The 25479-nt window shown below is 38.5% G+C and overlaps 1 long non-coding RNA gene across 1 annotated transcript in view; it reads left to right on the top strand.

Moving 5' to 3' along the window:
- LOC146504383 (uncharacterized) overlaps nt 1-25479 on the top strand; it is a 36876-nt gene continuing 11397 nt past the window's right edge. The window contains exon 1 of the long non-coding RNA XR_014868614.1: nt 1-25428. This is a non-coding gene — a long non-coding RNA (uncharacterized LOC146504383). The remainder of the gene's footprint in view (nt 25429-25479) is intronic.

Here is a 25479-nt window from a genome sequence, read left to right on the forward strand (position 1 = left end):
CAGTTATTTATTTGTAAAAAATGTTTGGACTCATGTATGATTTCCCTTCCACTTCTCACGTGTACACCACTTTGTATTGGTCTTTCATGTGGAATTCCAATAAAATTGATTCATGTTTGTGGCTGTAATGTGACAAAATGTGGGAAAGTTCAAGGGGGCCGAATACTTTTGCAAGCCACTGTAGACCGGTATCCTTGACTTTTCTGAACTTATTGCTTATGTCCTGTAGATTGGACATGAAAAACATTAAGGCCAAAGACAGTATTGTACCCAATGCTTCATACTGTGCACTACTGTAGTAAATTTTTATGCCAGCTTTGGTTGGGGTGAGGGGCGTTCCCATCAATGTCTTCCTCTTTTCCACTAACCTTGCCATAATTTGCTTTCAGATCCATTTGCCTAGGTGCAGGAGTGTTTCGACAGTGTAGGTAATAATGTTGCTTCCCTGATATCAGATATGACACACTGACTGCTAAATTGGGTTTTGTGGTATCCCTGTGGGAACCTTCTTGTTGGGAGGAATGACCCCTGCTCTATACTCTCATCCTTTTTTCATCTGTATGTGTCCCAGCACCCTGATGGGCAGGGCTGCGCTTATTATGTGCCAACTGAAAACATCTGGGCACCGTGTTCCCAGACAGTAACGCTGTAACTGACCCATCATTCTGTCTCTTCCTCACCTACCTGCTTTTCATGGCCTTAAAAGTCAGTTTGTGACTCTCAGGAGTTTGCTGCTAATCTTAGTTTTTGGCTAGATCTCAAATAAGATACATTTGAGCTCAAAAGCAACAGGCTACTCACCTTATTTCTACCATTATTTCAGGCTTCAAGGCTTTTACATAATAGGACAATTTCCTTTTATAAAGGAAACAAATGGATGTATGAATTGAATTTCACATAGCTTCTCTAGGACACAGCAGTAATATTCAAACTGATTACATGCCAGATGTTGGTGAAAGAGGTGTGCAGTCTGAAATCAGATAAGCTTTGGCATTATCTTATCTTCATATGTCATTACTGGGTCCAGGGTGTTTACCAGCTTTCTGTTTTAATCTTCCACCACATTAATTTTCCTGCCTGAAAAAGCAAAACGTTTGACACACTGTGATGCAAGAAGTGGCGTATGATAAAACTGCACTGAAGTTTGATTCCCTGTGTAGGCTGAGTAATAATACTGTTTTTCTTCTGTTGGTACACACCTATTGTGTTATCCTTTTATAGTACTTCTAAATTCCGTCATGAAATTCCCGATTAAGGAATTTGCATTACTTTTGATGTTAAGAGAAATACGTAAATACTGACTAGTTTTTCGAGCTGATTCAAGAGCAGCAGAGGACAAAACAGATTATAAGGACAGACTGCTGCTCTCTCAGTCATGGTAACCTGTGTGTGTGTGTGTGTGTGTGTGTGTGTGTGTGTGTGTGTGTGTGTGTGTGTGTGTGTGTGCGTGCGTGCGTGCGTGTGTGTGCGTGCGTGCGTGCGTGCGCGTGCGCACGTGTGAGAGAGAGAAGAGAGAGAGAGTGAACTAGATAAAGGACTGAGGCCATTTCATAAAATAATGGCAAAAATGGCAAATCACTAAGGGAAATTTGAGAATCAAAAGTTAAAATGTAATATTGTGAGCACATTCAGTGTATCATTCATTATGGAGCATGTTTTGTGCATCATGTTCCCTCACAGTCAGGAGTACCTGAGCTTGGCAAACAGGAATCTCTGTCACTAAGGTTGTCTTTTCAAAGTTTCCTTGGTTTGTTTTTTGGGGTTTTTTTTGTTGTTTTTTTTAGAAATCAAAGAGGTTTTCTTGTCTGATGCTGAGCCACCAGTGAGTTTCTTCTAATAAAAAAAAAAGATCACATTAGAGGAAGTTTTTAATGCAACTGTATTCTATTCTGGGGTGCTTCTGTGTTTAATTTGGATTTTTTTAAAACCTGGATATGACATTTTAATGCAAAAACTCACAGAATAGATATTTCTGGGAACTTCTGTTAGGGTAAAAACAGGCACTGTTTCTGCTACAGAACCAGTTTTGGATATTAAATAAATTGAAAAGTGTAGGAAACCAAGCAGACCTGCTGGTGAAGAAACTATTTGAAGTTTTGCAAACAAATGACCACTAACCATGTGTAATGGAGAAGACGAGTAATGGAGAAGGTTCGCCTCCAAAGTAAAATTTGCACCTTTTGAAATATGTTGACTGTTTTGTTTTTTGTCTTTTATCTGAACTGATTAACTGATTATTTTTACTTTACCTTTCAATCGATCAGATGATTGTTAATTATTTGTCCTTTTCTCTCTTTTTTCTCTTTTATTGGGATGCTGTCTCTTGGTCTCCTCCTTTTTGAACCTTCATGGGTCTTGAATACAGGTAGAACACATTTTTTCTTATATAAATGACACATGAGGAAGTTTTTGTATTCTTTGTTTTTTTTGGGTTTTTTTGCTGACCTTTCCTCACTTTCTTTGGTGTGATTTTGAATTAAACATGGGTTACTGTCTCTTGCTGGTTGTTTTCCTCAGATTTCTCTTGCACTCTTGCTCTAGAATTTCACACTGCACACTTGTGTTGTTGTGCTCTGTTGCCTTATTGTACAGTTGATTTTATGATGACTTGAAGGCATTCGGTTCTTCATAAAGCCCAAGCTCAAAGATCATGTTTAAACAGCAGATGTCATTTTCAGAATGTCAAAGTTCTTTGTGCCCATTCCAAAGCAGATATGGCCCACAGTAGTATGTACAAATGTTTGTTTTAATTCATTTAAGTGTAATTGTACAGTGGAACTTTTGCACAACAAGCTAGTTGAAAAATGCATATCAGAGTGAGATGGGCCATTTAAGAGAAAAAGCATGTTGTATTTTTGCTGATGTTATTTTGATTTGTTATATGAATATATTAAGATGTCTAATAGCCACATGAGACCGTGAACAACCAGTCTCTTGTGCTCTCTCTCTTTCTAACTGACATGTTGATTTTTTTTGCTGTTCTTCCCAGATCCTGTTGTGGTCAGATTTATATCTTTAAAACAGAGCCTTAAAAAAATAACATTAGTGTTATGTCTTACTACAAGCTGTGAACAGCACCCTCCCTCTGAGTGCCACAGCCCTGTCAACAGGTTAAAAAAAGTCTTCCATCTGTCTCAGTCCCCAGCCAGGTGTTTAATGGCAGCCTTTACTTCGCTGAGCTTGTCCCTGCTTCCTCAGATAGTTGACAGTCATCAGTAATTAACTAACCCCCAAGAGATTTTGCCTACAATTAGTATTCAGCACACCAGAAAAGACATCACGCACGGTGCTTCATCACATTCCACATCGGAAACACTGATAGTCAAACAAAGTACTTTTCTGTACGGTTGTCAGAAGATTTAATGCAGCACAGCAAAAATGACTAGACTCTAGGTGGAAGGGAACATATATCAGATTGTACTGCAACTTCTCCGATAGACGTAATTGGTTTGCAGCAAATCGACAGTAACACTGTGAAAACAAGTGTCATGAGCAACAGGACTAACTGCCACACATTGCTGTATTCGGGATTATAGTGGGGGTTATGTTACTTTATAAATACAGAGAGTAGTGATATTAATTATTATTATTTTTTCATATTTGTAGCTTTTTAGCCATGATCATTTTTGCAGCTCTCAAGAGTGTGTGCTGACTTGGAGCCAAATAAACATAATTTACTATAAAACAACGACAATGTAAAATTCACTTGAATCAATATCTCTTTGGACCTCATATTTAATTAGAAATATGAGTTCCAGCTACTAAATGCTACTTCAGGTTTTGTTTTTTTTTATTATTATTTGAGATGGATACAAAATGATGTCAAGGTATAGAAAAGGAAAAAAGTTGCTAGGACAAATCTACAGTATATGAAATTTTGATTCCTCAAATCATTCAATTTCAGGTCATTTTAATGAATGTTATAACATTAAACATGCTTTAGATACACATAAACAGCATGAATTTCACAAAAACATAAAATAACGAAAGAAGGAATTCTATGGAATGATAACAAGTGTGCAATCAAAACCATAATCTATAATCAAAACATGCTCTAGAATTCTACCGTGTTTAAGATGCTTTTCAGTATCAAAGTGAAGCCAGTGATAAATGAGTACTCCCACTGCTGTGCAATAGAAATAACAGCTGTAGGTAAATGGGCAAATTGAACTTTCAAAAAGTCAACAAATCCTCAAGACTGATGTGTAGCACAGAACAACTCTTTCATACTGACTATACATGTGCAAATATTTCATTATAAACTCTAATATCATGAAGCAGAATTAGAATAATATAAAACATAAATCAACTAGTCTCTTTATGAACACTATTAAGATTTGTAAATAAACAAATATATAAACTTTACTAAACTGTAAAGAATATCAAGGAAATTGTACAAAAAAAATATTTGAGCATTGACAGGAGAAAGCAGAAAGATGTGTGGTGTTTCCCTGTGGTCTGCCTGGACCAGCCTGGAGACCACAGTGATGGATCAACAGGCATAACTGAAGTTAATCTGCTGGTTAACTGGGATATGCACAGAAATAACCACAAAGCATAAAAACTAAGCACACCTAGCACGCAGCAGATGCAAGCACTGTATAGTTATAAAACCCTTTAGATTTACACAGCATGATAGCAACAAACCTGAACTGTTTATCAGACACTAATTCAGACAAATGAGCTACTTACCACAAAGCCTATCACATCCTTCTCTCCTGTCCACTCCACAGACTGTTCAAGAAAGCTGAAATATGTGAATGAGCTATTACAGTGAGTGGATCTCTGCAGCCAAATGTGTACAGCTGTTTTACTGAGTGAACCACATTTATTGGTAGCAACATGAACACATTTCATAAAATTAACTTAACTGATTAAGAACCAAATGATCCTTTTTCGTAGGAATGATGCTGGCTTCTTGTTATGATGATTTATTTTTTTAAATAATAGAAGCTGTAATACTGTACAACAGGGTAATGGGACGGCAGTACAAGGCTTCAGAACTTGCTTTTGGTTTAAAATATTTCTTGAGCAGTAAAGTAAACCAATGACAGTTGCAGCACAGCAAATACTAATTTGTGATCATTTGGTAAACTTTGTTTTTCAAATTGAGATAACTCTTTATTGTCACTGCACAGTCATACTTAGTACAATCGTACAATGAAAGTGTGAAACTGCCTTACGTCAGGACTAAACACAACTACACACAACACAGTAAACTTAGATAGGAAAATACATAGATTTTTGCAAGAAAGGTGTGAATAATAAGAACAAATGTTATTTGCACATTATTGCCCTCCTGAACCCCCACAAAAAAACCAAGTCCAAGGTGGTAGCTATTGAAAGGACGTCCACAACAACCACATTTGGACTATAAATAGCCTGTACATGAAGGTCCTTCCGACAACAACACTAGACGTTCAGCAGATGTTGAAAAAAAGACCTGGTGGTACAAAAAAACCTCTTCAGTTGACCAAAATTGGAGGTCCAAAAATGACCTATAAAAAGACGTCACACTGATGCCACTTTGCACAGTGGGTATGAACCCATTAATCAAGTTATTTATGTGCTTTCTTCACACTAGTGCAGTTTTGGCAGCACCCAACAACACCTCAGCCTGGCCATAAAATGCCCCACTGTTTAGTCAAAGCTTCGCCTGACCTCACAGATCTCTCGCTCTTTCACTCCAACCATGACTGCACTAATAGGGCTGATTGAGCTTCTCTCAAGGAGCTGAGAGTTGAATCAGTTAGCTGTTCTTCTCCTTCACTAGAATGTAAGACCCAGAAAAGCATACAGCCTGACCAGGAATGTTGGATTTGCTTTAACACTGACAACAAAAAAGCAGCTTGGTTGATATTAAGTACCAGATTAGGAGGGAGACGGGTAGAGAGGAGGAGGACTGGAGTGCAGGGAGGAAGATGGAAAGAGTCTGTATGCACTAAAAATATTTGAATGTAGGGAGCAAGAGCAAACAGGAATGGGGTTGTATTAGGGGCATGCATTTATTTTGCTTTTATAATTTGTTATGTTATATCAGCAACAAGTGATGGTATTCAGCATCTGCCTGTTCCACCTCTAGTATAACTTGCCCTGTTTCTTTCTCTCCATTGTGAAGCACATACAGTGTCAGATATCGATTGGCCAGAAGGTTGTGAATTTATATTTGTAATACCATGGTGTTAGAGCAGATAGTGATACCCTGTCTATCCCTGGGACTCTCCTAACTATCATTGTGTATCTCTTTATTTTCTTTCTCTTTTCTTTGCCAAAGTGCGTTCTTGTTATTCAGGTCACACATAGAGCTTTCTGCCTGTCTTGAATCTTAAACCACTAGTGAGACTTTGCTTTTTAAGTCGGTAAAACCACGAGTTCTCTCCCATTTTTTGCCCACGTTTTGCATGCGGCTCTAGCGAACCAAGAGACGTTTCTCATTTGAGTATTTTGTCATTCTGATTTTAAAAACTCAAAACAATCGGAGTCATGCTGGTGTACTGACAGAGTAATTAACACAATCAGTGAACTGTGTTGGCTCGTGATGTGCCTCGTTGCTAGAGGGTGATGATGATGATGATAGCTATGGATTTGGTGCATCTCTTAGAAGTTTATTACATTTAGGATTCAGCCGCTGCCTCTATGTCCTCTTTCTGCACATGTTTCAGTCTTTGCCATCTTATCCACCTACAATGCATTCATATGTGTGTGTCTGTGTGTGTGCGTTTGCAGTTACTCAGAGTTCCAAGGGATATATTATCACTTGCCAGTTAAAGCCTTTTCACACTGTTCTTTCTTTCTATTTTATTTTTGTTGAAGTTCCAGTTTTGGTAAGATTAATAATGTAATAAACCCCAGGAATGTTTCATTTGAATTAAATTGGTTTTTCATCATTTGAAGTACTGTATGAGCAGCTTTTCTTCTGTGGAGTGTCAAAGCAGTTGCGGCAGGTAGCTGCTTGTTCTGACTACTCTGTCTCTCACAAACAAGGCCAGCTGTTAATTTATCATCATTTGCTGTGTTTGGAGGAGAACCAATTTGGCAGCGGACTGTCAGGGCTTTAGATTGAGGACCCACGTGCATGGCCCAAATGCCACAGAGATGAACTGGTAACCCATTTAGATGTTTTTTTTCCTATGTGCGAAGATTATTTTATGTTCATGTGTTGTACTTTTTAAAATTTATATGTTTTCTGATGGTGTATTTGGCAGCAACTTCGTTGACAGAAAAATATTCCATAACATTCTTAAGATATTTTTGGTGCTAGTTTTTCTTTTAAATTATTTGAACTTATAAGTGACATTGACCAAAAGATGGGCCAATCACAAATGTATCACAGGGCTTAAATAAAGAGGCAGACAGTCATTCATATTCACACCTTTGGTCTAGACTCATCAAGAAAGCCCACTTGCATGTTTTTTGGACTGTTGAACGAAACCGCATTACCTGAAAGAACCCATGGAGGGACATTGAGAACATCCAAAAGTCCACACAGAAAGGTCCAAGCTGAGACAATTTTTAAACAAAGACTGCTGCTTTCTTGCAACAGCCATGAATTCAAAACACCCATTTTAAATTTGTCATGTGAGGTTTTATTGTGTATTAAAACAGGGCCCCTAAAGTAGAGTTGTTCTGTCATTACATTAGGGCCCAATTTCAGAAAAAACACTAAATAGCCAGTCTTTGGCCTCTTATGTTAAATCATTGTAAAATATGAATGTGGCATTTCCATAGTGTGTAGCAGGAACATGCATGTGTATAGTAGGACAATTAGTAGTAAGTAAAGCAATATGACTGACACAATCAAATTAAAAAAAATTAAATGATCAAATTTTGTCACATTACACCAAAATAAAAAATAAATTATGAGAAACCCATCATTACATTGTATACATACAATTGTAGCTAAACACAGAGCTAAGAATATCAGATACACAGGTCACCTGATAGACAGTCTTGGAATTGTAAACATGTTGGAATTAAGGAGACTACTTGCTGGACTTTAGAGATGGAATGTTGTCCCATTCTTACTTCATGGTGTGCTAAATGCTTTCAATTGGTGAAAGATCTGGACCACAGGCAGGCCAGTTCAGCACCTCGACTCTTTCACTCCATAGGCACTAACGAACCCTCATATCATCAGAGATGCAAGTGTTTGACTTGAGAGCTGAGTGTTAATAACAAGCTGTACGGTCCCTTTTTCCTTTGTTGCAGAGAATAAAGTGTCCATGTCTCACTAAAAATAAATATATATTCAATATATTCGTGCCTTAGGATGTGAAGATCACAGGCATCCATTTACTGATTTTTCAGCCTTTGCGCACAGAGATTTCTCTTTCTCTGCATCTTTTCATTATTTTTATACAATGTTGATAACGAGATATTCTTAGTCTTTACAACTTTATTTTGAGAACAAATATTATACAGTTTTTCCACAATTTGTATATATAATGGTTGTGCAGATTAGGGAACCTCTTCCCATCTTTATTTCTGACAAACTCTGGCTCTCTAAGACCCTTTTTTCAATCATGCTAGTGGCTGGTTGCCACGTAATATAATTAGTTGTTTACTCTGGCTGTTTCTTTTTAGTATCACTTACTTTTGTTGCCTTTATGTCAACAATATTGTTTTATGTTTTACTGTCAATAAAATAAACATATTTTTAAATTACATTTCCTCATTTTGTCATGTCTGTTCTGTGGTTGCTTATTCCAACATCCTCTGCTTACTTTTGCTTACCATTGGCATGCTATTCCCCCCCGACATGTGAAACCAAGTGAAAGCTGTGGTTCTCTAGGCATGCACTGTTACCCTGTAAAGAAGTAAGGAAATAGGAGTTAGTTCCACATAGTGATTGAACCAACTGTCAGCTTTCGAGTATTACATTTCTCTGCAGGGCCTGCCTAGTTCAATAGAGCTGGATGTTTGGAAACAGTGAATTTTAAATATAGAGGTAGGAAAATCTCTGAGGGTCAGACAGTAATTGACTCTTTGCTTCTCTGGCTCTGTGCAGTGATAGTGATGTGTTTTGACAGGAGTCCATCTACGAAGGTTTCACCTTCCCTCCCACCTTTCATTTTTTCCCAGTGCATATGTGTGGTCAGCGTATTATCTTAAACACCCCTGAAACTCGTGCCTACATGGAGCCTGTACTACATCAAACAATTCTGGTGAATATTTATGGAAAGATTAATAAACCAATAGGTGAATACTTTCGTATTCAGCAGTCCTTTCTGGATGATGCTCAGGATTTTTGAAAACTTGTTCTGGACACTTCTCTGGAAGCCAAAAATTTATAAACTTATATTGTGTAAGTTGATAAATTGAGGCCTCTCTGTACTAATGTGGTTTTAAAGAGACATATATAGAGTCACATAGATATTCACACTGACTAGACTGGGGATGATTAACTCCTCCCAGTCGTCTCTCTATCTGCTCTCCTTTGCTCAGCCATTTTTCCCCACACTGTTTTGAAATGTAAGCCAACCAAATCAATCTCTTTAATATATGGATCAAAATGCTATGCAAGACACTTCAAAAATATTCAGAGAGCAAAGAAGATTAAGGAGAATATGAAATCTCTTTTCCTATAAATCACCTTGAGCCAGCGCTGGAGATGTTTCAGAACTGACTGGGAGCTCCAAGCCGATCATCATATTAATCTCCTCCACTGGTTGGCACTGTAGGTACTGTTTTTATGGTAAATTTAGCCCGTGAGACTAACATTGATCTTTCTTTATGTTACATTTTACAGTTTTTACATTTTTTGGTGCAGGGATAGCTCAGTAGGTAGAGCGGTTGCACCGTGATTGGAAGGGCAGGGGTTCGAATCCACTGAACTGCTACCCTGAGATACCCCTGAGCAAGTTACTGTCCCTGCCTGCTTAGTGGCTGCCCACTGCTTCACTGAGTGAATGGGTCAAATGCAGTAATTTCCCCATGGGGGTCAATAAAGTATACATTATAATTATTATTTTATCCCCCAAAACATGTTATAAATTTGTTCTAACATAGATAAATACCAAATATCAGCTTCACATATGTACTGTATTTCTTGTAATAGTGATAAAGTAAACATCTTTTAAAACATTTTTATATAAATGTGTGGATTTATTGATTTACAGACAATTTATTTTAAAATATTACCTTTTTACAGAAGTTGAAAATAATCTATGTGTGTTGACAGACATGTCAGTTCTGTAAGCCGAGAGCAAACATTAGACACGGTGACAGCTCGCTAGACAACAGCTCAAGGTTCACTCTCCACGGGCTCTGTGGCATCAGGGTTTGGTGTTTTAATGTCATGTGTTATGCTGCCAGTGTCAGGAAAGGAATCAGGAGTGGATCTGACCCACAAATAGGGAGAGACAGCAGGCAGGAGTCCAGGAGACACAAAGACATCTCAGTGTACTGCCAAGGTTACGCACCTTCACAATACACACACGCGCGCACACACAAACAGACACACACACAAATACTGCTATTTTGCCAGAGGTTACTCAGCCGGCTGACAGCAACCAACAAATAAAAGAATCCCACCGCTGAGCCAGCTGACTGGCATAAAGAGCCTTTATCCATAGCCAAGGAAAAGAAGCACCCTGTCACAGAAAAAGAAGCCAGGATGGGAGTGTTGAGGAAAAAAGAACCATAATCTGTCCCAAAGGTAAGATATGAGACTGGCAAAGGAAGTATTCGAGGTTTGAAATAACATCCTGGTGCTCTGGAGCTGAATCAGCCCCAGAGGGGAGAAACTGGCTGGACGAGGCAGAGCCAGAGGATAGATGTACAGGTGATATTTTATTCACCACTTTGCAGTTGTCATACAGATTGATATGCTGCGATCACTGTTGTTCCCACTGGAACATGCTGTGCTAGCCCTCGATCATCCTCCACTGAAGCATGATATAGCAGCTTGGCCCTTTAGGTGTTGGTGAACCTGGATTTTCTCAGTGCTGTTAAACTAAGTTTAAGTCTTGAAATTAATATTTTAAAAGGTTGGTTCAAGGATTTAAACGATTTTGTTTTGGTTTGCTTTTTATTTTTTGGTTAAGTTTTGATTGGGGATTTGCTGGAGGGTGATGTGGTGGCTCTGTTTATCCCTTCCTCTGCTGAATTTATACAACAGATCCAGTGGGGACTAAATTTCATGTCAAGAAATTTCTGATTATCTACACGAAGTTGAGATCTGCTACTTTATATTTCATTTGGTTTAGGTGGGAATCATGGACTGCTGAATGTGGAAACTTGCTAGATGTATTTTTTGTTTCTTTGTGTGGGCTCACATGTAGAAATATACCCTACCTGCCTATTTAAGTGCCCATGCCTGGCTTAATGGCATAATGTAAGGGGAGGGGGGGGGGTTAAATTTTGACATCACAGTGTGATGCTATTTTAACGTGCCTATGGGAAAGAAAGGGATTTAAATGAAATAATTCAGTAAAATGTTACGTAAATTATTAATATATATTTGTGTGAATGAATATTTGTGTTTAAATGAATATAACAACTGTAGCAAAACAGATGCCCAGAAAGCATGCATATTTTTCTGTCTTGGTTGTCAATTGACAGTAAAATTTTCCATTTCACACTTTGCCTCTCCAAAACGTTAATTGTACACATATGCAGAAGTTGCAGTAATATGCAGTAACAGCAGAGAGAACTATTTTCTTTCAAGCCAATATCAAAATAATCACAGGAAAATGTTTAAAAACATCATTAAAACATTTGCATTTATATACATATTAGCTAGCTGAATCATTTCTGACCATTAAGGACCCCGGAATCTACTTCATATGTTTTTTGCTCACTAAAAACTTTAAATCCTTTATTTGCAATATATTGCAAGATTGGAGAAACTGCAGTATAATGCAGTTTCTGCATGCATGTCTGTTTCATGCTTTGCCTCTCCAAAACGTGCAGTGGAGACAGTGGACCTGTGTGTCTATTACACATTTTGCCGTGATACTGGATAATAAACGCACTAACTGCACTAAAATTAATCCTGATTCTCATAATAAACCACCCGCAGTGACATCTTAAGCCTTTAATCATTTGACTGACAGAAGTCTTATGAATATTTAGTGATTCATAACAAATGTTATGGAAGCGGCTTGGGGGAGGGGGTTGGGGGCAAATGTCAAGCAAGATTCTATTTTGGCATGTTGTGTGATTTTCTATTTTTAGTTGTCAAATGTTGTTGTTTTGTCATTATTTGTCATGACAGACATGTAGAAAAGTTCAGTAAATGAGTAAATCTGCCAGATTCAAAGGGCTAAGAGACTGAAATGTTCTTCTGACATGAGGTTTTTGCTCATTGTTATGCAGGTGCTAAAAGTTCCACATTTCTTCAGTCCAACAGTTTGTCACTGGATTATGGGTTCTTTTTTTTTACCAGCTAAATCTGGCATATATACAAATAAAACCTTTGTGCTTAGCTGTAAGTGTTGCTTGAAATGTCATATGTGAAGTTCTTGTTTTCTCCTGTTTTGTGGTGACGATAAGGCTTGATATACCCTCAGGTGTGCCCCATATCCCCCTTTCAGGCATGCCTTTACCAGACTTTAACACAATGCTGTTTGTTGTCTCAGGAGACTTTACTGTCACCTTGTTTCAGAGCAAAAGGCTTCATAAAACCCTGTGATCAAATCATCAGCCATCCACTTTTATTACACTCTTAAAGTATAGTCTCATCGGTGCAGAGATGTTAGTGTTTTGCTGTAGAGAATGAATTATTATGCTATTTTCTTATCTTGGAGTTTGTAGAAGAAATTTGAATCTTTCTTTAAACTTCTGAATAACAATTCAGATGGAAGGAAAACAAAATTGAAACCAGTAGCAATGATAGCCCACACAAATACACAAGTGTGTGTGTGTGTGTGTGTGTGTGTGTGTGTGCGTGCGTGCGTGTGTGTCTGTCTGTCTGTCTGAAAAAAATGAAATAACATATTGTTATCAGTCTTATATTTGGAGATACAGGCCAGCAAGGATTGTCCATGTAAACTTGTGTTGCCAACAGTGCTGATGCTGCAATCTGAATCACTACGTTTTTGAGTGGTGAAGTAAATTTGACTTTACTTAATGGATATTAGTGAGAGAAACACCTGGAACCTGTCAACTGACAACAAAGACAGAAAAATAGACTGCGAATATAATTCAACAATCTTTCTTTGTTTTTTCTCTTTTCACTGTATATTAACCAAACCATCATGAATATTCTCATGAATTTTACAGCAACATGAGTTCATGAGCTCTTCTTTATCACTAATGAATGCTTCTATGTTCCTGAAGAGAAATAACTTCTAATTTGGTTCTCTTTGACTGTAATCAGAGCCTTGTACTATGCATACACTTCATGCTGGGAGATCTCAAAGGCTGATAAATAGTTATACAGCGTAACGCCATTATAAAAGAAAACAAAATTCGCTCTATCACGAAAAGATAGATCTGGAAATCCCAGAAAGAGAAATAAACCTTAATATCCCTCTTTAATGAAGGAAGTCGTGTTAGCAGAAATTATTCCCAGTGAAAACTTGGCTCGTCTCTTTTCTGCGCTGCAGCACACAAATTATTGTGTCATACTGTGTGTTTGCCTATGAGAGGTGTTAAAAATGACCACTGTGTCTTGTGTAACGGCCTCTCTGTGGAGGACGTGAGGAATGAAAACACTGTGTGTGTAGATGTTTCATTTGCACGGCGACTTCGCAAATGTTTGTGTTAGTGAGACATATCAGTGAGTTTTGATGGATTGCATCTGTGCATTCATATACACACCAAAGCCTCACTCTTTCTGTCTCATCATCCAAGGAAGTCAGCGACACAATTATGCATCAACCAGTGGCAGAAAAACAAAAATGAACCTCTCTGCTTCTTCCACACTAGGGAAGAACTCAAACCAAATACTATAACTTGTCATTAATGCAAAGTACTTTGTCCTTCCATTATTACACTACTTGTAAACTATTTTGAGTTCAGGCTGTCCTATTATAGAGCTTAAAAATCAGAATATTTACAGAGTTATTGAGACTGCATTGTATTGTACTTAGCATGGTGGTTTGCTTCTGAAAAGAAAACTAAAAGGGAAAAAAAAGAGCTAGACTCCATTTCTCCATAATAATCCTAATAAATCTGAGGTTTGTAGGATTTCATCATTAGGGCTTTTAATGATTTCAATATGGAGAAAAGTGAAATGATTTGCAGCCTTAATAAATATTCACCAGGCAGAAACGGAAACATTTTTCAGCTGTGTAAACATGTTCTGAAATCAACCACATTTTTTGGCTAATTTGTCTCTCAAGAGATGCTTCTTAAAATTTGAGGCCGATGTTATTTGAAGACACGATGATGATGCTATAACCAGCTTTGATTTAAACCAATGAGATAAGAGTTTGATTGAATTTCATTTGTTTTGCTGTGACAATGCTTTCAGCAGTAGGAACAGTAGTAGGATGACGTGTTGTTACACACACGCTCCCGCCATGTCTATTAAGTTCACTTTGAAACTTCACTTTGAATTAATCAGTTTAGGAGCTGCCATGTGTAAAACACTGCGGTAGCAGCTGTGTGAGTGCATGTGTGTGTCTAGTGCTACAGTAACTGATTCTCCCCTTGGAGAATTACTGGCACTACAAAATACTTACTTTCTTCAGCCAGAACAGTGCGTGTGTGTGTGGCTGTGTGAGTATCTGCTGTGCAAAAATTCAATTTGTTTGTTTGACACCTAATTATATACTTGTAAGGCTTTCAGAGTTATTAAATATTGCATGCACTGCTACCTTTAGAAAGTGTGTAATCTGTGAGATGGTGCTAAAATAATGGGTGCAGTACATTTAATGTTAGGAAATGGCACCTCAATCAAACAATGTATAATAAGTAGAAAGATGAGAGAAAAGAAGAATTAATCATTAAAATTGCATTGTCTTGACTTGTTTATAATAATGACCTGATATTCCCCATTCCCCTTATAACACTTTTAAGTTTTCTTTCAAAATTTATAGTCGTGTGTGTGTGTGTGTGTAGGTGTGTGTGTGTGTGTGTGTGTGTGTAAATGGTATTAAATCACAATGTAGTTACAACATAAAGTTACTTTATAAAAGAAAAGCGTATTCCACAAAAAATTCTGATTTCCCCTTAATGGTAAATCTAAGTGTTTTCATATAATTTCATACTGACTTCATAATGTAAATAGAAACTGGGTTTATTTCTTTGTTTTATGTGCTACAGTGTACAGTACATTCCACGCACGATAATGGTGAAGAAAAAGGTAGCAGACATCAATTTACAGTTAGGACAATGATGCTAAAGTGACACTTGGCAAATTCTAGTCCAACACTTATGCATACAGTCTGCCTTTACAAACATTTGTGAAAGAATGAATAGTTCTAAAGAGCTCCAAGGATTTGATCATGACACTGTAATAGGATGCCACAACAAGAAGCCAGTTTGTGAAATTTCTTGAAATAGCTTGAAAGCACTTTGAGTGTCTCGAAAAGTGCTAAATAAATGCAATCCAAATGCAATCCGTTACAAAGGGAGGTTGCCTAGTGCTGAGGCACATTCTTGTTTTCTGCTGCAGTTACAAATCTTCCCTGGCATTAACATCCATTCAAAAAATGTGTGCCCAGAGGTTCACAGCGTGGGTTTCCCTGGATGAACAGGGAACCCATGCTCGGTGCAAGTCTAAGTGGCCCGTTACTTAGGTCATATACGGCCAAATTTACTAACACTAATAACCATGTCACCTAATTTGAAATTTACTCAATGAATTACTCAACGATGACCTAAAACCTCCAATCAAAAGGAGTCACACAATACCAGCAGTGACAAAATTCCCTGCAACTCTTCAATTTTTGATGTTGTATTCTTTTTCACTTCCTGTGCCCCTTCTGTGGCAGGAATTTCACAGCCAGGCTCGAAGTAAAATGCCTGAAGAATAGAGCGAACATCAAAATGTTGACCGTGGATCCGGTCTTAAAAATAATCAGGTTTTGATGGATGTGAGAAACGGGAATTCTTAATAGCAGCCATGTTTCATGCTTTTTTGATGTTTTGAATTGGTTTGATAGGTTGAAGGTGTATGATTTTGTTTTGATCAATAAAAAAGCTTAAAAAATACACATTTCTCAATAAAGTTTTACTACACTCACATAAACTGAAAAACTAATTTATACAGTTAAATAATTAACACACACACTTCCAAGACACCCCATACAACTCAAAAATATTTAAGAATCTGCCCTGGGGCAGACTGACAGAAGCGAAGCTGCCATATCGCGCCATCGGCCCCTCTGGCCAAGGACACAACGACCAGGACAGAGAGCCCAGGGATCAAACCGGCGACCTTCCGGTTACAGATGCGCTTCCCAACCCCCTGAGCCAAGGTCGCCCCAGATGTCGGATGCCCGATGCCCGAACCACCTCGCCAGCCACCCTTCGGAGGAAACTCATTTCCGCTGCTTGTATCCGCAATCTCGTTCTTTCGGTCACTACCCGCGGTAGTGGGAAAAAAGAGGAATGTATCCAATTGGCCATTCATGTTAGGCAGTCATGTGGTGAGCTTGTGTTTATAATAAATTCTGATTGTATAATAAATTCTCTGGTTTAAAAAGAAGAATAACACTTTTTTGTTAAATGGGTAAAAAAAAAAAGGAAAGTGTCTGTCTTGTACAAAACTGTATAGTTTTGATTATATATATTTGCAGCATATCCCATTCTTCTCTCTGACAAACACTTTTCCAGTCCTTCCATACTTGGCTTGGATTTTTGAAGGATTCATGTCACACAAACAGAGAAGATACTGGTAAATATGTCAGAAATGTGTTTGACGTGTTCAGGAAAGAGGCGATGAACAAGCTAACAAGTCTGCAGAGACTCAACAGAAGAATCATCCAGAGTACACATAAAGCATTTTCTTTTCTGTTGTCGGCAGCAGACAAGCGGAAAAAAATGAAAGCCTCACACGAGTGCATCCGAAAACGTTAAACTTTAACTCTATGTTTACAAAATGTGGCAAAGATCTACAGGTCTACTTTTTTTTACTTGATTTCTTTTCAGCGGAGGCTTCAGGTGACTTCAGCCCAACAGATCCGTATTGACTGAATACAGCACGTATGTCGGTGACCCTGACAGCTCACTGACAGATACTTTTAATGACTAACAGAAGTAATGTGCCAAATGTCAGATGTGCTTAGAAGAAGTCGGCAGTTTAATCCAGTGTCAGAGGTTATTGTAAGACTCAGGCATGTTTGTGTGTGTTCGCATGTTTTTTTGTTCTGCCCCACAGAAGCCAGAGCCTTTCATGTTGGGAAGCCTGGGGATGTTGTGCTCCGTGCCCTTAAAAACAGCATTGTCAAAGGATAGCATTGATGTTGAGCCACACAAACATACCTTTCATTCCAAGTTTCATTTTTCTTTCAACATCCATAACGATTTTTTGATCATTGTTATTTTTAAGTAGCGATGGTTAAGCACTCATCACAGCAGAGTTAGTGGAGGCAAATCTAATCTTAGCTTACAGTTTACGAGAATATAATAATATCAGCTTAATTTATTTATTTATAAATTTGATCTTTAATCAGTATATCATTAAAAAACAGTGTGATTTCTGCAATAGCGGCGGCCTTCATGCTATCTTAATTTGGATTTGTATAATCCACTGCATTACACACAGATTTTACATGTTAAAGCTTCCCCTTGGCCTCAGGGCAAGAGGGGTGAAGTACCAGTGGGAGCTCTCTGTGCTTACTCCAAATTCCTGTCAAGAGTCATTAACCTGCTTCTCCACACCAATTTACAGGACTGCTTACTGACATAAATCCCACTTTTTATGCAGTGTCGCAGTCATATTATAAAACATTAATAAATCCATCCAGTAGCTATACTTGTTTTATCCCTTGGGCGGGTCACAATGGGCCGGAGCTGTTTGCCATCTGCTGAATGTGCTGCAGTGGCTGCTCAACTCTGTCACACACTAAAAACTCCCATACAAAATAGGGCTAAAAACCTTTGGTACTGACTCTGGAAAACACCCTCAGGAGCCACAGGGACTCGCATGTTAAAATATAACATATGGGACCTGATTGGAAAGTATGCATATGTGTGTTTTTCGTCATTGTGCAGCAGTTAGTGTTCCTTCACATCACAGAAAATAGGTTATTAACTTTTAATGATGGATGATCTCTGGAGGAATTTATGTCATAATTTCTATATTTAATTCTTAGAAAGCAATTTCTTTGGTTTAAACAAGCTTAGGCTGACCAAATGCTCCTTAGATTTGTAAGCCATCTGCATCATCTAAAAAGCCAAATCCACAGTTTATTTTATGTTATGTTAGGCTGCAGGCTTTTAACAAAATGAGATGCGAAAAGTTGGACCTTAAATCACCTTAAATAACTTAAGTAAGCACCACTATAGGACAACAGACATAAAGCAAAGCTAAAAGTATCTGGCTATCCCCCAGGTCAACGGGAACCATGATGAGGTCACAAGGGGAGATGCTTCCCATGGAGAACTAAGCGTTTCTTCTTCACTTTCTTTTTTTTCAGTCTCCATGTGTTTATATATCACTTTTATTGATTACAAATGATTGCTTTTAATTAGTTAGTAATTAATTTTAAACTCTAGTGCTCTCCCCAGTGTGTCTTTTGTCCTGCCTCCAACCTAACTCTTCTCTTCCCCCTCACCCTCAACCCATTGCGGCAGATGGCTGCCCCTCCCTAAGCCTGGTTCTGGTGGAGGTTTCTTCCTGTTTGAAAAGGAATTTTTTCTTCCTTCTGTTACCAAGTGCTCGCTCGTAGCGGGGCATCCGATTGTTTGGGTTTCGGCACTGCTGACTCTTTTGTGGTCAGGTGTTCAGCTGTTGTGTTTACTTGTTTGTGTAGTGTGTGTGTGTGTGTGTGTGTATTGTCTCTCTACTATATTGCGTCTTCCTCCCCACAGATGCCCTTACCTGGGGCTTCTCATCACAGTTTGAATTTTAATTCTTCTTAATCTCCTCAGGTGTATGTTTATTGAAGTGACTAGGTTGAGTGCCTTGCTTTAGGGCACAACAGCAGGAATCTCATTATTAAAACAAACAGTAGATAATATTAATTGTTTTGACATCTTGCCAATTAACCATTCTGCTGCACTGCAGCCCCTGGACTTGTTTTAAATATTATTACAGACTCGTGCGTTTGTTGGGCTCATTTAACCCTCCATCCCCAATCGAAAAAAAGAGGGTGACTCTGAAACACTCTAAACACCTTGATTTAGCTAAAAAGTATTAATTACAAGTCATTTTTAATTTAAAGATCACAAAAGGCTTTCAGACTATATATGGCAGTTTAAGAAGAAACAACTTACAGACTACCAATTGCACACTCATTGCTAGCATGTTGAGATTTTAAGTGTTTGTGTGGCGTAAAGAAAACAGATTCTTCCTGTTCAGTACTGAGACGTTTTCAGAAGGCTTCATGTGAAGATGAGGCAAAGCTATCCCCTTTTACTTCTATACATTTTTATCTTTTATCATCTCTTCCCTTCAACCTTTTTTATCTGCATCCTCCACCACTGCTCTCTCCTACCTCATCTCCACCTTATCCTCCTCTTCACCTGAAGCCTGAACTGAAATCCAGACTTTAAAATATAATTTGTGCATAAACAACCTTATTTATTCCTGGTATTGTCACAATTAATTATTGTCTGCAGATTAGACGGAGACCCTTACCTAAGGCTGTCTCTAGAGAGCTGACAACAAGCTAACAACAACAGCTGGTTATAAATTAATGGTACAATAGCTAACATTAGGCTTGAATGTCATAAAAGCCACACTTTACTTCTAATGAGCAGTTTAATTAAATTTTCACGTCATACGAGAGTTTATTTTCTAATTACCTGATTCTCATGACATTAGCACCTCCACAAAGACAGATTCTGTAACACTGGCTTACATCAGCTTTTTTTCACAAAGTTTTACAGCCTCCTCAAGAGGAAATAGATTTGGACACACCCAGCATTTTGACAGCTGAGATAAACAGATAGTGATAGCCTGCGCTAAATTACTATAGATGAAGCGTTCCTACCACTGAAGACAGAAAAAAAATAAGGGGCAAGGAGTGGGGGTATAAAATTATGAGAAGAAAATAAACAATTTGCAAACAAGTGGCAGACTACAACAAAATAATGTCAAGCCTTTGAGATTTATGAGAAAAAAAGTTTGCCAGGAACAACTCAGAAAACAGCATATTTCAGTCCAGGAAATGCATCGATTTGCACATTGGGTATGTTGTGCATTATGGCAACATTAGATGACATAATTGAATTATATTTTTCCATTATATTTGGATTCAACTCTCACATTATTGTAAGTATCCGGACTTTACACTGCAGTCTGAAGACATCACGAACTGAGTCTATTCAAAAGAAAATTAATTTGGATGTAGAGTATCAAGAACTACAGCACAATGGAGAGATGCAAGGATATTGCTGGATATTGCTATTGTTACATCTTTGGGCTATTCAAATGGGATTTGTGGTACAGCAGGAAACCACTTGACAGATTATTAAAGTAATCAATCCTCATGTTGCGGAGCTTCAAAGAGCCCAGTGTCTTAGGTGACAGCAGTAGGCTACAGCACTAAGGAGCTGCTTTTTTCTAAAAAAAAATTGCCATTTTAATGTTGAGTTTTTTCTCTGAATAATTAGTGAAAAAGTGTTGATGTTATTCAACTACATTAAAAAATGTTAACCCTGTTTGGTTTGCCAAGTAGCTCTGGCAGGTTTATGAAATGAGAAGTATATCTGGATAATCCACGCTGCCTCAAGGAACATTTCCTGAAAAAAAAAAAAGTCTTCATTATTGCCTTTACACAGCATTTCTAATAATTATCACTCCACTTCACTAGAATGTCTGTAGAGATTGCCAAGAGTATCAGTCTACACTCAGTGGTCTGCTGCAACCGCTCCAGCTCCAAAATTCACTTTGTCTTTGCTCACACTGCATCCACCTGCAGAGACTTCATAAATTTATGCCATTCTGTCTTTTATGAACCAACATGCCAGGGTCATTTCGTCTCACTATTCTTTGCATGTGGTCTTGCAAAGGTAGAGCATGGGGACTTTGTTGCAAACATTTTTGATTAGAAACATAGAATGACATTGCTATTACATTGCATCCATTTCATTTTTGGGTCAAACGCCAACAACTATGAGAAAAAAAAGTACTTTTCTGTGACTTGTGTTGTGAAAATACTCTCACTTACAGATCACTCAACATCTGTCTCAATGGAAAAAGGCTTTTCTTGTTTAATTTCAGAGGGAAAAAAGGCCTATGATATTTGACATAAGTCATGATCCTGGGCCATGTTGGCCCAGTATTCTTAGTTTCCGTGTGTTTTGTTCTTTATTTATGCCCTGGTTTCTAGGTTGTTCTGTGAAGTTGTTCCTTGATTTCCCCTTGTGACTTTTACCCCCTGTGTGCCCCTCTGTGTATCTGTGAGCCCTCGTCTCCCCTCCTTGTGTTTCATTCAATGTTTTCCCCAGCCCGTTATGTCTGTGCTCGCTCTCTCCTCCTGTCTGAACCTCTGTGTACTTCCTGTTTTACTTTGACAGTCTCTCGTCAGTATGTGTCATGTTGTGTTCACTCCTGCCCTGTCTCATTACGATTATCTGTGTCAGCTGTGTTCCCCGTGTGCTCCCACTTCCCTCGTTAACCCTCTGTGTATTTATGTCTGCGTCTCCCTCAGTTCTGTGTCGTGTTCTCCCTCATCCATGGCCGTGTGTTTCTCCGTATAATATGTTATAGTTTCCAGTTTAGTTTGTATGGTTTTTCTCTCCAGCAATAAAGCTGTGCTTTGAGTCCATTCCTGCCTCCGTGAGCTTGCGTTTGGGTCGTCATCTACCTCCACACAGCCAGTTCATGACAACATACCTGTAGACCAATATATGGTGATATATAAAATAAAATGGAAGACACAGAATGGCTCGTCTTCAGTGACGTGTAAAAGAATCACACACCCTAAAGTTCTATTTCTTAAGGCCCTTTTTAAAAGGTTTGATCCATCCATCTGTGGTAGTATCCTCCAACATCAGGACATAGCATTTTTCCTCCAGAGTCACCAGGAGCAACACACACACACACAAACACACACACACATTACCAGTGTTGGGAAGGTTACTTTTTAAATGTATTCCATTACAGAATACAGAATACATGCCCCATAATGTATTCTGTAACGTATTCTGTTACGTTACTCAATGACAGTAACGTATTCTGAATACTTTGGATTACTTAATATATTATCATGCTGTTTACAACTACATGAATGTACTATTGCTGTGATTTATTACTGTTACTGAAGGTCCGCGGCTCCGAACCGTAGTAAAGGGACCTCTGACTAATACGGTGGGTTCTGTGTCGGGCTCGTAGCCGAAAAATAGCTTTACTTTGTTGTCTGGGTCAACTTTGCTAGTGAGAGACAGAGAGAGGCTGCTCCAACAGAACTTATTGTTTTTGGCGGAAAACACGAACACGGTGTACAGTCGAGTCTTAATAGCTTACTTACAACTGGGCTCGTCTGGCACTCTTCTTGGCTGCAGTGGTTATTATTATATTTACATGCTTCCAGCTCCCGTTTCTGCTCGATGACAGCTCGTACTTTTCCCTTTTCTCCCTCCCTCGCTCACAGACACATAACGTGTATGGCAGTCCATTCTCCCTGCAGCACGGACTACACTGCCTATGATGCTACATTCTTTAGAGCTATACCGGTAGCATTCTGCCTATTAGCTTAGCACAACAACAACAAAAAGGCCTTTCTCACCCAGGAAACACGCAGAGAGAGAGAGTGTCACCCTGTAACCATGGCAACCGTATCGCTGCCACCTGGAACAACAGAACGTAGCTGTCAAACAAAACCCAAACAGGCCTGACCCGCCACAATATGAAACAGGGAAGTACTGCGTGTAATCCATTTATTTCAACAAAGTAACTGTATTCTAAATACCACCTTTTTAAACGGTAACTGTAACGGAATACAGTTACTCATATTTTGTATTTTAAATACGTAATGGCGGTACATGTATTCCGTTACTCCCCAACACTGCACATTACCCAACACTTTTTTTCACCTCGAGTTCCATTAACCAACCAGCCAAGCTCAACTCAAGAAGGGTACAAGTACAAAGCAGGGTAAGGTGCTAAACTGGCAAATAAGCAGTTGGGATGCTTTAATTGGGGTAACAGGTGACTACAATCACTAAACTGGTCTGCCAATCTTAATTAATCAATTCAATTCATTTTTATTTATATAGCGCCAAATCACAACAAATGTCGCCTCAAGGCGCTTCATAGATACAGAGAAAAGCCCAACAATCATATGACCCCCTATGAGCAAGCACTTTGGCGACAGTGGGAAGGAAAAACTCCCTTTTAACAGGAAGAAACCTCCGGCAGAACCAGGCTCAGGGAGGGGCGGCCATCTGCTGCGACCGGTTGGGGTGAGAGAAGGAAGACAGGATAAAAGACATGCTGTGGAAGAGAGACAGAGATTAATAACAGATATGATTCAATACAGAGAGGTCTGTTAATACATAGTGAGTGAGAAAGGTGACTGGAAAGGAAAACTCAATGCATCATGGGTATCCCCCGGCAGCCTACATCTATTGCAGCATAACTAAGGGAGGATTCAGGGTCACCTGGTCCAGCCCTAACTATATGCTTTAGCAAAAAGGAAAGTTTTAAGCCTAATCTTAAAAGTAGAGATAGTGTCTGTCTCCCGAATCCAAACTGGAAGCTGGTTCCACAGAAGAGGGGCCTGAAAACTGAAGGCTCTCCCACCCATTCTACTTTTAAATACTCTAGGAACAACAAGTAGGCCTGCAGAGCGAGAGCGAAGTGCTCTAATGGGGTGATATGGTACTACAAGGTCATTAAGATAAGATGGGGCCTGATTATTTAAGACCTTGTATGTGAGGAGCAGGATTTTGAATTCAATTCTGGATTTAACAGGAAGCCAATTAAGGGAAGCCAAAACAGGAGAAATATGCTCTCTCTTTCTAGTCCCTGTCAGTACTCTTGCTGCAGCATTTTGGATTAACTGAAGGCTTTTCAGTGAGTTTTTTGGACATCCTGATAATAATGAATTGCAGTAGTCCAGCCTGGAAGTAATAAATGCATGAACTAGTTTTTCAGCGTCACTCTGAGACAGGATATTTCTAATTTTAGAGATGTTGCGCAAATGGAAGAACGCAGTCTTACATATTTGTTTAATATGTGCGTTGAAGGACATATCCTGGTCAAAAATGACTCCAAGGTTCCTCACAGTGTTACTGGAGGCCAAGGTAATGCCATCCAGAGTAAGAATCTGGTTAGATACCATATTTCTAAGCTTTTCAGCGCCGAGTACAATGACCTCAGTTTTATCTGAGTTAAGAAACAACTCTAGATTTTCATTCATCTCTATATTCCTTAAATCCTTCTTTCACCAGTGTCAATTTTAGCTATCAGAGGAAAACTTTTTATAAGTGATAAAGCACGTTTCTCTAGATTTTTTTCCTGTGTTACATAATTGAAAGCTAAAGTCTCTCCACAGCCTCCTCATTTCTCCTCACCCGCTGTGTTCAGGTCATAAAAGCTAATGCTACATCATCCTTTTGAAACCGTTAAGGGTAATTACATATTTTTAGTTTATGCTGCTTTTGAAGACTTTTAAGGTGAAGTTGCTGAACAGATGAGAATAATCTTTACATTTTTTTTTTATACAGTGAAATATTTAAAGAGGACAGTGTGTCTGATCATCATCGTGAAGAACATTAGTTAGAGTTGGAGTAGGGTTATGATGGTTATGCAAAGCTAGCGCTCACCAAACCATAAAAGTACTTCTTCAGCTTCTCAGACTCACAGTGTTACTATGAGTGGGCCAATGAGTCTTTAATTGAAATTTACAATATTTATCATCAAGGTCCATGGGGAATATATAGATATACTGTAGATTTTGCATATTAGAAGATAAAACTCTGCTCGATATGAATGAATTGGCTGCAGACGGTTTACTGGTAAAACGCTCATCTTAACTTTAATTTAGTGGTTGAGTGGTAATTAGAATTTCCAGGGCATGGTGTACATTATTAAAGGATTCATGTAATAGCAGGACTCTAACAGCAAATATTGTTACTCTGCTGCTCATATATAACAGTTTTGTTCTCAGCTGTATTTTTACGAGTTTATTTTCCTCCCTTGTGCTCTTTTTTTAATAACAGGTTGCCTCTTATAAAGCCATCATCCACTACAAACATAAATATGTGATATTGTGTTTTTTTTTTTATCAGAACTTGGTACTCTCAGGCATATGAAAAAATACTTTATTGCTCTGCATTGTGAAGCTGCAGTCTGTCTTTTTTTAAGGTGATAAAATGATCTGATTTCATTTAGTCGTTTACTGAATGATGTCGCTGATGATCGTTTCACTTGGGGAAAAAAATGCAGTGGCTAAGCTATGTGTCGGAGCAAGC

The sequence above is a fragment of the Neolamprologus multifasciatus genome, chromosome 14 (assembly GCF_963576455.1).
Source record: "Neolamprologus multifasciatus chromosome 14, fNeoMul1.2, whole genome shotgun sequence".
NCBI classification, from domain to species: domain Eukaryota; kingdom Metazoa; phylum Chordata; class Actinopteri; order Cichliformes; family Cichlidae; genus Neolamprologus; species Neolamprologus multifasciatus.